Raw genomic sequence first — 15,668 nt, forward strand, 5'->3', positions numbered from 1 at the left:
ATTGGTAAAGGGTGCAATTTAGTAAGATGAAAAGTCAGCTCAGAGAGAAGGCACAGGATAAAAAACAATGATGAGTAAGAAGCTAATAAGATGTATTTGTATATTTAAGTACCTATTGATTAGGGAACAATTATTTTATAATTCACAAAAACGTCTGCAAAAAGAGGTCAAACAGGATAAACCTAACAAAATAAGGGGAGATGTTCAATGAGAACTTAAAGTGTGAAAGGAAAATAGAAACACTGAATAACTTTAGATTTAAATTTTTAATTGGTAGATAAATTTAGTTATATGTTTTGTAAAAATTAAGAACAACCACTAAAAGAATAGAAATAATTTGGTTACTTAGATCAAGTCTCTAAAATCAACTGAATTGCATATCAAGAAGGTACAAAGTGGGCTTCCCTGGTGGCGCAGTGGTTGAGAGTCCACCTGCCGATGCAGGAGACACGGGTTCGTGTCCCGGTCCAGGAAGATCCCACATGCCGCGGCACGGCTGGGCCCGTGAGCCATGGCCGCTGAGCCTGCGCGTCCGGAGCCTGTGCTCCGCAACAGGAGAGGTCACAACAGTGAGAGGCCCGCGTACCGTTAAAAAAAAAAAAAAAAAGGTACAGAGTGATCCACTGTTTTTAGGGAAGAAAATATTAGAATGTCTATTAACATTTCTTTTTGTATAAAAGATAAACTATTAAGCTATAATAATATTTAACATACAGGTTTCCTTGGCACCTTCACTTTTCTATATGTCAGACTTGAAACATACTGTAAATAGTTCCATATCATAAAGTTGACCCAAATTAGGAAACCAAATTCTTAATTTGGTTTTAAAAGCTTCCAAATCAAGAATTTCAGTGGACTTTCAACTCGTTTGCTAAAATACAAAAGTGCAACACACATTGATTAGTTTTCAAGAACAACCAATGACAACAGGGTAGAAAGACATTTACTAGCTGAATTTCAACCAAGAGTTCTCTGCATGAAAAGTTGATGGGATTGAATTATGATTTAGCAAGTTCAGTCAATGATGCAATTTTTCAACTCGGATATGTTTTTCAACTCTGACTGCCATTAAAATCAGGTATCACAATAAACTCATCGAGAATCAAACAGTGGACTTGCTATTTCTTGGAACATTAAACCAAGATTTAAAAAAATAATGATGCATACTCAGTCATGGCCTTCATTAAAAAATTAGTAATTTTTGTGCATAGGACTTTTGTCCTATTAATATAATAAACTTTTATTGTTTTTGAAATATTGTTTATTTCACCTTGACCTGGCTTTAAAGGGTTCTGTTTTTATGCTACATAATATACATGATCTATTAATATACTAGTCAATGTATATAACTTCTCAATTAGTAAGTACACATATATTGAGAGAACATGTTAATTTTTCTGATTAGATTACTGTAGCACCCTGCTTGCCAGGCATCTGCAGCACAAACTCCTTCCATGCAAATTCTGTTCGTTCTTCCTAATTCTCCTCTGTGTTTGTCTTTTGGGGCTTTTGTTGTTGTTGTTGATGTCCTGCTGCTGTTACCACGGAAGAAGTCTGTATATCCTTCTCTCACTACTGGTCACTGAACTCCCAGACACATTTACTCTCCTATCAATCACTAGATCACTTTCCTTCCTTCATTCAAGGAATTACATCCTTCTCACCTTGTCTATAAAACTTTCCCCAACAACCTAGAGGCACATGAAACTTCTAGTACTCTACTTTTGCTAATCACCATACAAAATACAATTACTATTCGGCTTGTTCATACTAACATTTTACCTAATTCATTGCAAGTAAAGGTATTGAATATAGTTCCATGTGCTATACAGTAGGTCCTTGTAGTTTATCTATTTTGTATATAGTGGTGTGTATCAATTAATCCCGTCCTCCTAATTTATCCCTCCTCCTCCCCTTTCACCTTAGGTAACCATAAGTTTGTTGCCTATGAATAATTTCTTTTAAGCCTGCAGGTTTCTCTCTCAATTTGACTACTAAAATGTTTAAAGCTAATCTTTTGTGACTTGCCAAAAAAGAAATCTCTTGGTCTTCAAAAATACTCAATAGTATTGATATGAAAATAAACTTGGTAGAATTTCTGCCTGTAAAGAGACATATGAGCCTCTTTCTAAATTCCAGGAGAGAGCTGCCTTTAAAAATTATTTCTGAAGGGAGACTAAATTATAAATCTATAACTTATAGCAGAATGATATAGGCTTACCGTTATCCAGTTCAATTTATTTATCACTTCAAGGATTTTTAAAAATAGTTTTCAGGAACTTTCCATCTACTTTATTATGGCAAATTCTCAAAAAAATTATTGAGTCGGCAGCAGTACAACCAGGTCACTGGTAAACAGAGGAATGCCCATGTGTGATTCAGTACTGAGTAACTGGCAAAAGACAGCTCCTGACTCCATCCATCAGCCAAAAGGGTGGCTTGTTGCTTAAAGGGCAGATACAGATACTTGTGGGTGAGTCTACCGTTATAAAACCAGCAAACAAAGGGAAAAGCTGATTCACAGAATCTGCTCCAGGAATATACAGCCTCAACAAGCTCTCCCCACGATTCACCACTTAGCTGAAAGCATGATGGGTGCCCACGCCAACCAGATAGCTAGTTCTCCTCAACTGACTGCCGGCTGGCAAGCACACGCTGGCTGACTGAAGGCAGCCTGCCACCCAGATTCACAGAGATGACTGTCTTTGGCAGACTTGAAGAAAGGGTCAGACTACGGTTTTCTTAGATGAGCAATCAATGGCTGCCAACTGGCAGTGTAATCAATGGCCCACTAACATGGTCATTTGGCCAGACCAGACCCCAAAAGCTTTAGATGAGTCACATGCTCTCAGTTTGCCAATGTCCCCACCATTCCCTGTTGTATTATACTGAGCTGCACACACCTTTGTGACCTGCCTGGCTCTTGAAAGCATGTGTGTCCAAGGCAGCAGAATGGACTGATGACCTCTCAAATCCTTTCCTGAATCATGGTTTTATAAAGAAAGGGTAGGATATTTCAACTACCTGTATAGCTTGGAAAGGTGGAAATGTTTAGGCTGGATCTTTTTTTTTTTTTTTTTTTTGGCTGCACTGTGCGGCGTTCGGGATCTTAATTCCCCGACCAGGGATCGAACCCATACCCCCTGCCGTGCAAGCATGGAGTCTTAATCGCTGGTCCGGCAGGGAAGTCCCTAGGCTGGATCTTTTTTTTTTTTTTTTTGGCAGTACGCAGGCCTCTCACTGTTGTTGCCTCTCCCGTTGCGGAGCACAGGCTCCCGACGCACAGGCTCAGCAGCCATGGCTCATGGGCCCAGCTGCTCCGTGGCATGTGGGATCTTCCCGGACCTGCATCGGCAGGCGGACCCCCAACCACTGCGCCACCAGGGAAGCCCCCTAGCCTGGATCTTAATGAGCAGTTCCTACAAGGCTGGCACGGGAAACACCACTTTGCAACCAAAAGAAGTTCCTTCATGGGATATCTTTCTGGGTTCATGCAACAAGGTGTCCTGGGCTCTAAGTGAATTAAATTTAAACGGCTAAACATTTCTTTAGTGCAAAGATGTTTCTTAACTTGGACAATTCCTTATTAAACATGTACTGATTACCTCTATACAGGATACAGTCCATGAAAGGAGGGATCTGGTCAGTCTTCCTCATAGCTCCAAAAACAGTCCTAAGTGCTCAGCAATTATTTTTAGAATGAATACATGACTAGATAAGTGATGGGCGGAAATAAACATTGTGATCCAGGCACATCCGTTTCTCCAACAGGAGAATCCCACCATGCCTCAAAATCACTGGTCACTTTTTTTCACTCAGTCATCAAATTCTGCCTGACCTCCTTAAAGGGCCCACCAAAAATTTAGTTTCCTCCTACAAAAGTACATTTTGCCATATATTAGTAAACAGTGGTAAGTACTGATACTTAGTTAGTCTTCAGATCAAATGGGTAAATGATTCTTTTTCTCTATGCTGCTTCTATCTCCTCATCCAGGCACTCACTGAAGAAAGAAACAGACAACCTGAATTTTTTATATCAGCCCAGGACACCTAGAACAAAGTGCTGAGTACACAGTAGGTATCAATAAATGCCTGGCTGATTTAACTGGGGACTAAGTTCTCTGACTTTTCCCACTAACATCATCGTTCTAAGGGAGTGAGGGATAAGATCCTAAGTTAATTACTAGGGACTAATCTCATGTGCTTACTACTCACCCCCTAAACCTGGCACAGATAATGTGAGAAACACCAGACATCTAAACGTTTCTAGAAGGACTCGTTAGGACCACAGCAAACATCTAGCTGCCGTCTTTGAGGAGTGTAAGGCTGAGTGATTCCTCCAAGGTGGTTGTATAAAAGTTCCTGGGAGCCATGGGGAAAAAGAGATAAACATATGTCTCTGAGGTGAGGGGCAAGGAAAGGCACTGGATAACAGTCGGGGTTTAACCAGGTTCTAAAAGAACAGCAGGGAAATGGGCCAAGAGGAGGAGTCTGTGTGATTGTTCTTAGAAAAGAAATTAGCCGTCCTATGACTGCTTTCTCTACCTGATTCACACTTCTGCTTTCAATTTGCTTTCTCCATCGTCTTTTCATCTATATTAGCTTCCTGTTGCCATTGTAATAAATTACCACAAATTTAGTGGCTTATAACAACTAAATTTATTCTTACAGTTCGGGAGGTCAGAAGTCTGAAATGAGGTTTTATGGGGCTGAAATTAAAGTGATGACATGACCGGACTTCTGGAGGCTCCAGGGGAGAAACCATTCCTTGCCTCTTGCTTGGCTTGTGGTCATATCACTCCAATCCTTATTCCTGCTGTCACGTTGCCTTCTCCTCTCCTGACCTTCTTGCCTCTCTATTATAAGGACCCTTGGGATTACATTCAGTTCAGCTGAATAATCCAGGATAACTTCCCCCACTCAAGATCCTTAACTTAATCATGACTGCAAAGTTCCCGTTTCCATGTAAAGAAACATATTCACAGGTTCCAGGGATTAGGGTGTGGACCACTTAGAGGGGGTGGGGGAGGGGCATTATTCAACCTACCACATCATCATCATCTTAACGAACTACGTCTCATCCAGGCAGTCATCTTAATAAAAGTTCTCTCAGGGCTTCCCTGGTGGCGCAGTGGTTGAGAGTCCGCCTGCCGATGCAGGGGACACAGGTTCGTGTCCCGGTCCGGGAAGATCCCACATGCCACAGAGCGGCTGGGCCCGTGAGCCATGGCCGCTGAGCCTGCGTGTCCGGAACATGTGCTCCGCAACGGGAGAGGCCACAACAGTGAGAGGCCCGCATACACCACAAAAAAAAAAAAAAAAAGTTCTCTCTCCCTGGAAACTGCTCAGAGACAGCCAAAGTCCCTCCTGCTGCCCCCTTAAGTATATCTGAGGTCTTGAGTGTTGGGTAATAGGTAGAAAGTGGTGGGAGGGGTATCAGAAAGGGTGCCAGTAGTGGGATTTGAGCAGGTAATAAAAGAGTAGTTAGCAAGAGAAAAAGATAGAATTATGAAGAAGAATGTCAAAAAGATAGAATTATTAAGAAGAATGTCAATATAATAATGGATGCGAGGGACTTCCAAGAATCTAATTCCACATGGCATTCGAAAAAGCTGAGTCTGGGATGCCCCTGAGGCTACCACCAAAAGTGTTTAGGCCGAAGCTAGATTAAGAATTTAAAAACCTTTTGTGCAGAAGCACAGCTGAAACTGTGTTATAGGAGGGAGGATGGCGGGATGAAATCCCTCAATCCGTTTCACTGGCTCCCTATTAGGAAATATAGATAGCGGAAGAGAAAACCAAGAGTCAGTACTCTGCAAACACGGTATATGCAATACATGCTATTCTGAACTTTGTCCCCAGGTTTGGTGTATGGATTATAAGGAGTAGGGATTTCACCTTATTTTTAGGAAGGTCTACGGATAGAGGATGATATTCACCTTGAGTAAAAGAAGTCACCTTTAACCCTTTAATGAAAATGCATGAGGACTTCACCACTTTCCTGGAGGCCAGTCTTATGTTTCGGTACAACTGCTCATGGTGAAAAAGCAAAGCCACGGAGGTGTCCTTGACCTCCACAGCACTCCTTAAAGGAGGGGTGGGCCATCGGCTTCTAAGTGTGGTTTCTCTCATTTCTCGGAGGCGAAGGTAACTGTCTTCCTGGAAGTCATTCCTGTCCCTCTCCCACAATGGGTTTTCTCAAGATAAAAATGAATGGGTTCTTCCTTAGAATGGAGAGAACACTGAAGGGGGAAACATATGCCAAGAGTAGAAAAGAAAGATCCAGATTATAGAGCAGAAGGATGTGGCCTTGACATGGATGCTGGGAACAAAAGCAAAGGCCAGAAGGAGGCAGGAGCCGGAGCTTCGTGACAGCCACGGGACTTGCTGGCACAGGACATGAAGTGGAGACAGAAGGGGCCAGCTAAGTGAGGTCACAGGACTTGCAGCCAGTGCTGCAGAGCCCTAGGAACAGCCTTGCGGGTGGACGCTGTGATTCTCACAGTGAGATTTGGTATTTCTAGGGCAAAAATCATTCACTTGCTTAAAACCTACTACATTATCTATCCAGAAATGCTTACTGCTGATACCCTAATACAGATATAACTAAGACCGTCTCTTTGCTAGTGAAGCTCAGGTACATGGGAGCCTCTGCACCAAGAATAACCACCACGAGGTAAACCTCTGAGAAAGAATGACGAGCTCAGTTAGCCTCCATCAACTTGGAAAATGAAACATGCTAAAAAGACACGGTATCGAGCTTCCCTGGTGGCACAGTGGTTGAGAGTCCACCTGCCGATGCAGGGGACACGGGTTGGTGCCCCGGTCCGGGAAGATCCCACATGCCGCGGAGCGGCTGGGCCCATGAGCCATGGCCGCTGAGCCTGCGCATCCGGAGCCTGTGCTCCGCAATGGGAGAGGCCACAACAGTGAGAGGCCCGCGTACAACAAAAAAATAAATAAATAAATAAATAAATAAGACACGGTATCAAGACTGAGAGGAGACCAGGAACACAGTGATACACAGATCTGGCTTGCTGGGGACAAAAAAAGTATTTTACATGGCCAATTTGGCAGGACCGATGATCAAGATTCAATGACCATTTGCACTGTGCTATAAAATATCTGTAATTCATTTGAGAGACAAATTAAATTACTTAGGAAGTCTGATGATTAGCAAACTCTCTTAACCTTACAGAATCTCTGCAAACTGTACAATTCTGAAATACACTCTTATTCTTTAAAGTACTATTTTAAGGGTCCCCAGTAGCCATTGCTTAATCTCGGAAATAGTTGGAACCAAGGGAAACTTAAAAAGAATCTGACAGGAACAAACCTCTAAGTGAGACTACCTGTAACCCACCTACTCAGAGACAGGAAGGGAGGGGGAAAAAGTTACAGAATGAATGTTAAAATAGTAACATCACCATGCAGTGAATCACCAGTGTGTTTACTTATCTTTGGAGGGCTACATTAAGTAGAACATTCTGGCAACACTCTTTTTCTTTATTCTAACAGCATTCCTTCTTCCTTGAAAAAACAACAACAAAATAAGCTCTAGTCCTCTTCGTGAAAGCCTAATGTAGGACTCTGTTCCCTTGAACTTTGGGTAAAGTTTGAAACTTGTAATTTAAAATGCAAATGTCAAAATAGCATATAGGCATGGAACTTCCAGTTAGCACCAGCCTGTCAAGGTCCCCTGGGATGTCTGCTTTGAGCACACCTTACAGCTTGCTCTGTGAAAGTCTGAATTAAAAATATGTTAGCTCATCAGTCATTTGAGTCTGGAAACATTTAAATAATTAAGCTCCAAAGCCAGTCAGCACCACAGAATGCTATGACCCTGCAGATGTACTGGGCCCTGTGCACTCCATGTCAACAGATCAAAAACTCTCCCAGCATCAAGGAAACATGGCACGAAACCCTCCACCTAGTAAATGTGGCACAAAACCATCCATTTCTGTTTCATGCCAAATAAAGCTAGAATATCAAAGGCCTATCACCTACCCTCCTTTTTTTTTTTTTTTTTTTTAACCTTATTAGCCTTTCCTGTGTCACTTGACCTCCTTACCCTAGTTCATGTATATTTCGGGGCCCATCACCTAACTGGACTTCTTACTGAGCAATGTCATTCCTTGCCTGTCTATATTTTGCATCAAATGCATCACACCTTATAAAGGTTTCTAAATTTGTTCTTACTATAGGATTCTAAAATTGGCTTGCTTCTGAAACCCTGAATTGAAAATGTAACAGAAAAAGACCAATTTTAGAGCTTCCCTGGTGGCGCAGTGGTTGAGAGTCCGCCTGCCGATGCAGGGGACACGGGCTCGTGCCCCGGTCTGGAAGGATCCCACATGCCGCAGAGCGGCTGGGCCCGTAAGCCATGGCCGCTGAGACTGTGCGTCCGGAGCCTGTGCTCTGCAACAGGAGAGGCCACAACAGTGAGAGGCCCGCGTACTGCAAAAAAAAAAAAAAAAAAAAAAAAGACCAATTTTAGGAAGCTGTACGTCATTCATAAAATCATTACGTAATAATCTTCCTTTCAGAACTTCTTCCCCTAGATAATGTGTTTGCAAAGAAAGTCTGCTTAAACCAGCTGATTGGAAGAAGAGAGCCCCCAAGTCGATGTCCCTGCAGACTCGATTCACCCAACAGACAGCCTGGTGAATGAGAGCAACGCAGGAGCGAGCGCTCTGTAGCAGCCCCAGCACTGTTTCCTTGCACAGGTGCAGGGGCCGAGCCCTGCTTGCCCAGAAGTGCAGGCTGTTGGCTCCAGACTGGTTGATGGCCACCTCTAGAGAGGCCCGCATGCTGGTCTGCTGGGTCTGGCCAAGGCCAGTGCCGAGGCAGAAGCCCGGGCCCGCTCCCTGGATCATCATCACCATCGAGTCAAGAGCTTTTCCTACTTCCCTTCCCAGAGACAGCAACGACACCCCATCTCCACTTAGGCATGTTCAGTCTATGCCAGCCCCTGTGTGTTTCCATATGCCAGGGAATATTTTCACTGGTTCTAAATACAAGTAGGTAACCTCGAATGGCTTTTCAGCTGCAGAGCTGTCAAAAATACACACTTATTTTATAAATTCATTCAATCAACCCTCACTGAGCACCAACGTAGCAGAGCGTTGAGCAGAGGGGCTCAGCAGTGGATGGGCCGCGGCTCTGAGGGTTCAAAGTGGGCAGAGGATAAGACAAGTGTACAGAGGAAGCCCACATCCTGAGTGTCTGAATATTTGTTATTTAAACAAATATTAAATTTAAAAATTTAAATATTAAATTTAATAATATTAATATTATCTTGTCAATTAAAATGTGTTCTATCCTCCAACCTTAATAAATATACCTTCATCATGACCTAGAACATGGCAGCTCTGAGGCCCACTCTTCTCTGCCCATCCCCAGGTCTGTCCTATACCGTGAGAGCTGCCCACTCCACTCATATCCAGAGAGTGATATATGTACTTTCTGTCACACATCCTCACACAGCCACCCCTCTGGTCTAGGGGTACAAACATCAGCATTACAGTCTCTGTCACCCTCAGAAAGACAGGTCTAGGGAAGTAGCCCAGGCACGCCCTGGAAGTGGGCGGAGGGCTGTTCGGAACGGGAGTTCCAGGACCCCAGGTACACAAGGCATGTCCTAGAAAGGGGACAGCATGCTCCCTCCTTGTGAGAGAGGGGTAACTGGAGGAGGCCAAGGGGGCCCAGGGCAGGGGCTCCTCATGCCTGGGTCTAAGGGCAGCAGTGAGGTCAGCACCCCCTGTCCTGGCATCCCCTGGGAAGTCCTTCATCCCATCTGGCCCCCACTGGCCTTAGGCCAGAGGCCCTCGGCGGTCACTGCTGTGTCCAGCCTCCTTCCTGAACGTACAGACTCCTCGGATCTGTGGCCTCTCTGTGGCCTGTTCATGCTGCTCTTGGCGTTTGGAAACCTGCTGCTGCTCGCATGTGACTCTGGGCAGGGGAAAGGCTGCCTCGGGCTCTGCTGGCCTCATGAGCTCATTCTCTGCTCTTGTGGGGCAGGGAACTTGGTGACATTCTCAGGCAAGTGACCCAGAACACCATGCAGATGTCTCTTTTTCTTTCTCGGCGGGCTTCACGCAGAGTCCTTCCAGAGTGCCCTAAATGTGTCTCAGTCTGTCTGCATCCATGATTAACCTCAAGGAATTCTTTCCAGTGTTTTATCTTAGGCCAGGCCTAGTCTTTGGAAACTCACAAGTCAAGAACTGGCTTCACTGTTCTCTGCATTCGGCTCTGTCACCCTTTCGTAAGGAAGTGAATGCAGAATGCCCCAGCTGCCTGTACCGATCGTGATGTCGTAAGGCACAAAGGGTTACAGAAAAAAGTCTGTTACTATTCCAAAATATTGTCTCCAAAACATACATAAAATTAGTATAAGGGGCTTCCCTGGTGGCGCAGTGGTTGAGAGTCTACCTGCCGATGCAGGGGACGCGGATTCGTGCCCCGGTTCCGGGAAGATCCCACATGCCGTGGAGCGGCTGGGCCCGTGAGCCATGGCCGCTGAGCCTGCACGTCCGGAGCCTGTGCTCCGCAACGGGAGGGGCCACAACAGTGAGAGGTCCGCGTACCACAAAAAAAAAAAAAAAAAAAATTAGTATAAGAAACGCTATCCTTCATATACAAATATAATTACATTGGCCGGCTGGCCGTAGGATATAGATGCTGTATTTTTCTGGTAGCAGGTATGGATGTGCTCCACTTCATCCATGGTATCAGCTCATCCACCTGTTGACCAGCACATGCAGTGGCAAGATGGCCATCTGGGTTTGGGGGACAGGATGAGGCCACACAGTGGAGCAAATGAATCCATCCACACGAAGATATCATAACAGACTATTCTCGTGACCTATCTTTCCCACGGTAACCTCAGCGAATAAGACAAGGCTTTTTCTTTCTTAGATCTTCAGAAATAGCATATAAGACAGCTTGTTCCTATAACTAAATAAACAAATAAACAAACAAGTAAATAAATAGAAAGTTGTTGAGCTCCCGGAGTGACACGTAAACCTAAAGAGTTCACTGAATGGTCTCTGCCCTTTTCTTCCTTGCTTGTCTTCAATAGCACCCACTTGTGATCGCAAATGTCTATCAACTGTGCAATCCAGGATACTGTAATTAGCATTCTAACACCAATTTTCTATTAAGGCACATAAGTAACATGGGGGAGGTGAAATGCTATGTTCCTCTTGATTAGTGTCTTAAAATAACAGAAGTAAGCAGCCACATGCTGATAGACGTTGGCCCCAAAAGTACGTTTAAAGCCAGAGACTCAAAAGTGCATTTAAAGTCAGAGGCTGGCATTTGTCTCTGAACAATTCAACTGGAAGCTCATTAGGACTTGCATGATCTTATGAATGTGGATCCTTCACCTTCAAGGTGGTGAGCTCCTGAAAGGCATCTGCAGCACATGAAAAAATTTTTAATGACTATTTGACCGAATACAGGGAAGATACCACAGTAAAAAAATCAGTTTTGTAAAAAACCTGTAGATTTTAATGACTGTAAGGCCACCCAAAATTCCAATTCTTATGTAAATCAAATTCACTTTCAAGTAAGTACATTTTCTTTAATCACTAAGTACCAGTAACCCAATTTTAAACTCTGTTACCATGAATTTCAATTGTTGAACACAGACTTTTATGGACTATAATATTCTGAAATCAACTCAACCTGGGCATGATTATTATATCTTTAAATACATGGCTGGGTTAGGTTACAAACACTTTGTTTAGGAATTTTCCATCTATCTTTATGAGAGAGAGTCATCTGTCATTTTCCCTTCTGGCTTTAGACTGAGCTGTGTTTCATTATTTTCTGTAACATGAAATAGTTTGTGTAAGATTAGTGTTATAGGCTGAATTGTGTTCCCCAAATTCATATGTTGAAGTTCTAACCCCTGGTACCTTGGAAAATGACTGTATTTTGAGATAGGACCTCTAAAGAGGTGATTAAGTTAAAATGAGGCCCTTGGGGTGGGCCCTAATCCAGTCTGACTAGTGTCCTTATGAGAAGAGGAGCTTTGGACCTAAAGAGACACCAGAATGTTCACGCATAGAGAAAAGGTCTTGTGAGGACGCAGCAAGAAGGCAGCCATCTGCAAGCCAACATTGAGAGGCCTTAGAAGACATCAAATCTGCTGACACCTTGATCTTGGTCTTTTAGCTTCCAGACCTGTGAGAAAATGAATTTCTGGTGTTTAAGCCACCGGTTCTGTGGTGTTATTATTATAGCAGCCTTAGTGGACTAATACAATTAGAATGACTTGTTCCTTGAATGCCGAGTTGAACTCACTAGTTAAAAACTTTTGGGTGTCGTAAAACCAGATTTTTGATCACTGATTTAAATTAGTTAATAATTCCAGGACTTTTCGATTTTCTATTTCTTCTTGAGCCCAATTTTTTAGGAACGTGTACATTTCATGTTTTCAAGGTTATAGAAATCAAATTGTTTATCGCATCCTCTTGCTACCTTTTATTTATTTATTTATTGCTGTGTTGGGTCTTCGTTTCTGTGCGAGGGCTTTCTCTAGTTGCGGCGAGCGGGGGCCACTCTTCATCGCGGTGCGCGGGCCTCTCACTGTCACGGCCTCTCCCGTTGCGGAGCACAGGCTCCGGATGCACAGGCTCAATGGCCATGGCTCACGGGCCCAGCCACTCTGCGGCATGTGGGATCTTCCTGGACCGGGGCACGAACCCGTGTCCCCCGCATTGGCAGGCAGACTCCCAACCACTGCGCCCCCGGGGAAGCCCCCTCTTGCTACCGTTTAATACGTGCAACCTCCGTAGGTATATTCCTTTTCATTTCTACTATTGTTTATTGTACTTTTCTTCCTTCCCTCATGGATATTCCCAGGTGTGTCATTTCCATTAGTCTATTCATAGATCCAACTTTTGGTTTTGTTGATCTTCATATACTTGTTTCTGTTTCATGAATTCTTACATTTATCTTTATTATTTGCTTACTTCTGCTTTCTTGGATTGTTTCTGGGAAAGTCTTACTCTAAGAACTGACATTTGGGACATCTAGTGTAAATTAGTGGTTTTAAAGCTCTGCTGGGCAAGACCCTGGGATATTCTCTGGTGATGTCTCAGTGGCTACCATCGAGGGTTCCTCACTCCCACCCACTCCACTTGCCACAAAGAAAGCTCAGCTATTTTAATCAACGTAGCTCTGGGAATTCCCTGGTGGTCCAGTGGTTAAGACTCTGTGCTTCCACTGCAGGGGGCACGGGTTCAATCCCTCGTTGGGGAACCAAGATCCTGCAAGCCACGTAGCCAAAAAAAAAAAAAAAAATGAAAGTAGCTCTACCTTTATCCACTTTACATGTAGAATTTCCATAAAGTTCAGGGGAAAATGGTTGCACCTCTAAAAAAGAATTTTTTTTTTTAATTTGAAGACTACAGAAGGATTGAGCCAATGAGATCTATTTCTCCCATATCATAACTTCTAGTTCTTATAGCTACACATATTCCTATTGACAATGTAGTGAGTTAAAGTACCAACTTATAACTAGGGAAATCTCTCCACATTTGTCAATGCCAGAATCCTTCTAAACTGAGATCCTGTAATTGTATCTATAATATCAGTTATCTTAAGTATAAAAGGCTTTGGGAGATCGTTCTCTGCCCAGTAATGTTTAGAATTTGTGCTGAGTATTGGACTAATTTTTTTACTATAACGATCCCTTCAGGTAGAGTTCCCATGAGACGGATGAAAGAACGGTATTTCTCAATTTCAAAACAGAAAACTTCCTTTCAAATATTTCATTAGTTTGTTGAATATGTCTATGAAAAACTACTCCAGTTTTTTTCTCCAGTCTCCAGACTTAATCTTTTAATCTTGAATGAGTTGCTAACAGGCTTTTGGTACAATTATTCTATTACAGATCATTGCCATAAACTATTTCATGTAACTGAGAGATGCATTAAGAATAACATCAGATTGTATTTTTTAGTGTAAAACCGTGGATAACATTAATTCATCTAATATATGCCTTTGATTCCACAGGCAGAAATAATTTATGGACTTATCTAAATGATTTGGCATAAATCGCCTATAAATGTTTCTCTTATGTTTGTATCACATTTTATTGCCAAAAAATTAGTGTGATGGTTTCTTAGAAAAACAAATTAAAAATTAAAATACTACAGAACAGTACTGAGCCTTAGCTGCAACTCTCTCTTTTTTTACACTTGCAGCTAAGTAATTTGATTTAAAGTTTATAATAATTATCATGTCTTTCCAACCATGGCAAATAGATGATTATCTGTCTTCATGGAAATTATGTGGATTTCACAAACCAGGAGCAGTAATTAGCTGAACCAGCTAGCTAATTACCATCAGAAAAAACCCAATTCAACAATAACAAAAATCTCAACTGCTGATTTAGACAATCTTTAATATTGTAATACATGGTGCTACACATCATTAAATATGTGCATCCTTTCAGAACTCTGGAGAACGATATATTTCAATTAATGCAGCACGATAGACCCATGGCAGGTTTTCTCATAATTAGACATACGATGGTTCCTTTGAGCTGTGTGGCCAGTTGGTACTATCTGCCGTTAAAATTATCCAAAATAAAAACGTCTTTTCCATATTATATGATGCAGAAGGCCCAGGTCTCATCCAAGTACATGATAAATGGGTTTCTGAGGTTTACGTTTTGTTTTAAAGAAAACAGAATCTGTCCCTTCCATGAAGTGCTAGCAGCCCCAGCTTAAAACTCCCTGCTGTTGGGCTCATCAGACATCTGTACATTAATTCCCCGGCCAAATTTAATTTGCATCAAATTACATAAGAAGTCTCATTCTTCCACATCATTCTGCAGGGTTTGGGGGACAGAGTCACTCACGTAGTTCATTCACTCACAAACGTTTTTTGAGCGCCTCTCTGGTGTGAAGCCCTACGATAACCAAGGAAGATCCTGTCTTCACGAGCTTGCTTTCTAGTCCTGGTTGGTCTTTTTCAGAGCCCAGTATTCCCAAGACAATGCCAGCAGTCTCTATACTGCCCTCTTGCGGTATCCTGCTTGGTAGGAGGCTCTAGCGACTCCTGTTCTGAATCCCTTCCCCATTCCTTAAGCCTGAGGTTAGCAGTGAACCTAGTTCCCTCTTTCCAGTGTGTTGTCCTTGTCCTATCTGGTACCTCAGTTTCTACTTGAACAGAGATTTTGCCTGGGTTAAATCAATCTCACCCGAGACTTAAAAGTCAGCTTCCAACGCCTTCCTAGTGTCTGGAATCCATGTCCAATAGACAGATCTGCTTCCTGACAGGGACTACTTAGCTGTGTTTCCAAAGTATCCCCCCCTCCTCGCCCATTCCCTGTCACAAGGCTCTGCCTGCATCTGGGTGCAGGTGCGGTTCCACCCAGCTGAGCCCCACTCTCAGTCCCTGCAGCCCGTTAAGACTCTTCCACTGGTTTTCCTCAGTGTGCAGGTCTAACTTGGGGTCCTGGTCCTGCCCATCAACCATGCCTTAATTGATGATTAAACAGTCATGTGTTTCCCCTACTTAATTATGACAGGCAAGCCTAGAGAGGTGCACTTCCTTTATCTGGACCAGACAAATCAGGCTCTTGGTGTTTAGAGGAGAAAGCCAGCATCTCCCTCTCCACGGCTCCCAGCCGTACATGGCTCTCTCCCTTG

The 15,668-nt window shown here is 43.1% G+C and overlaps 1 protein-coding gene across 3 annotated transcripts in view; it reads right to left on the reverse strand.

The window, feature by feature from the left end:
- PHACTR2 (phosphatase and actin regulator 2) overlaps positions 1 to 15,668 on the reverse strand; it is a gene marked incomplete at both ends in the record, with an annotated part of 271,583 nt that overhangs the window by 204,036 nt on the left and 51,879 nt on the right. The gene's annotated exons all lie outside the window — the stretch shown is intronic.

Source organism: Mesoplodon mirus (assembly GCF_964341445.2).
Source record: "Mesoplodon mirus genome assembly, chromosome: 10".
In the NCBI taxonomy this organism is placed as follows: Eukaryota; Metazoa; Chordata; class Mammalia; order Artiodactyla; family Ziphiidae; genus Mesoplodon; species Mesoplodon mirus.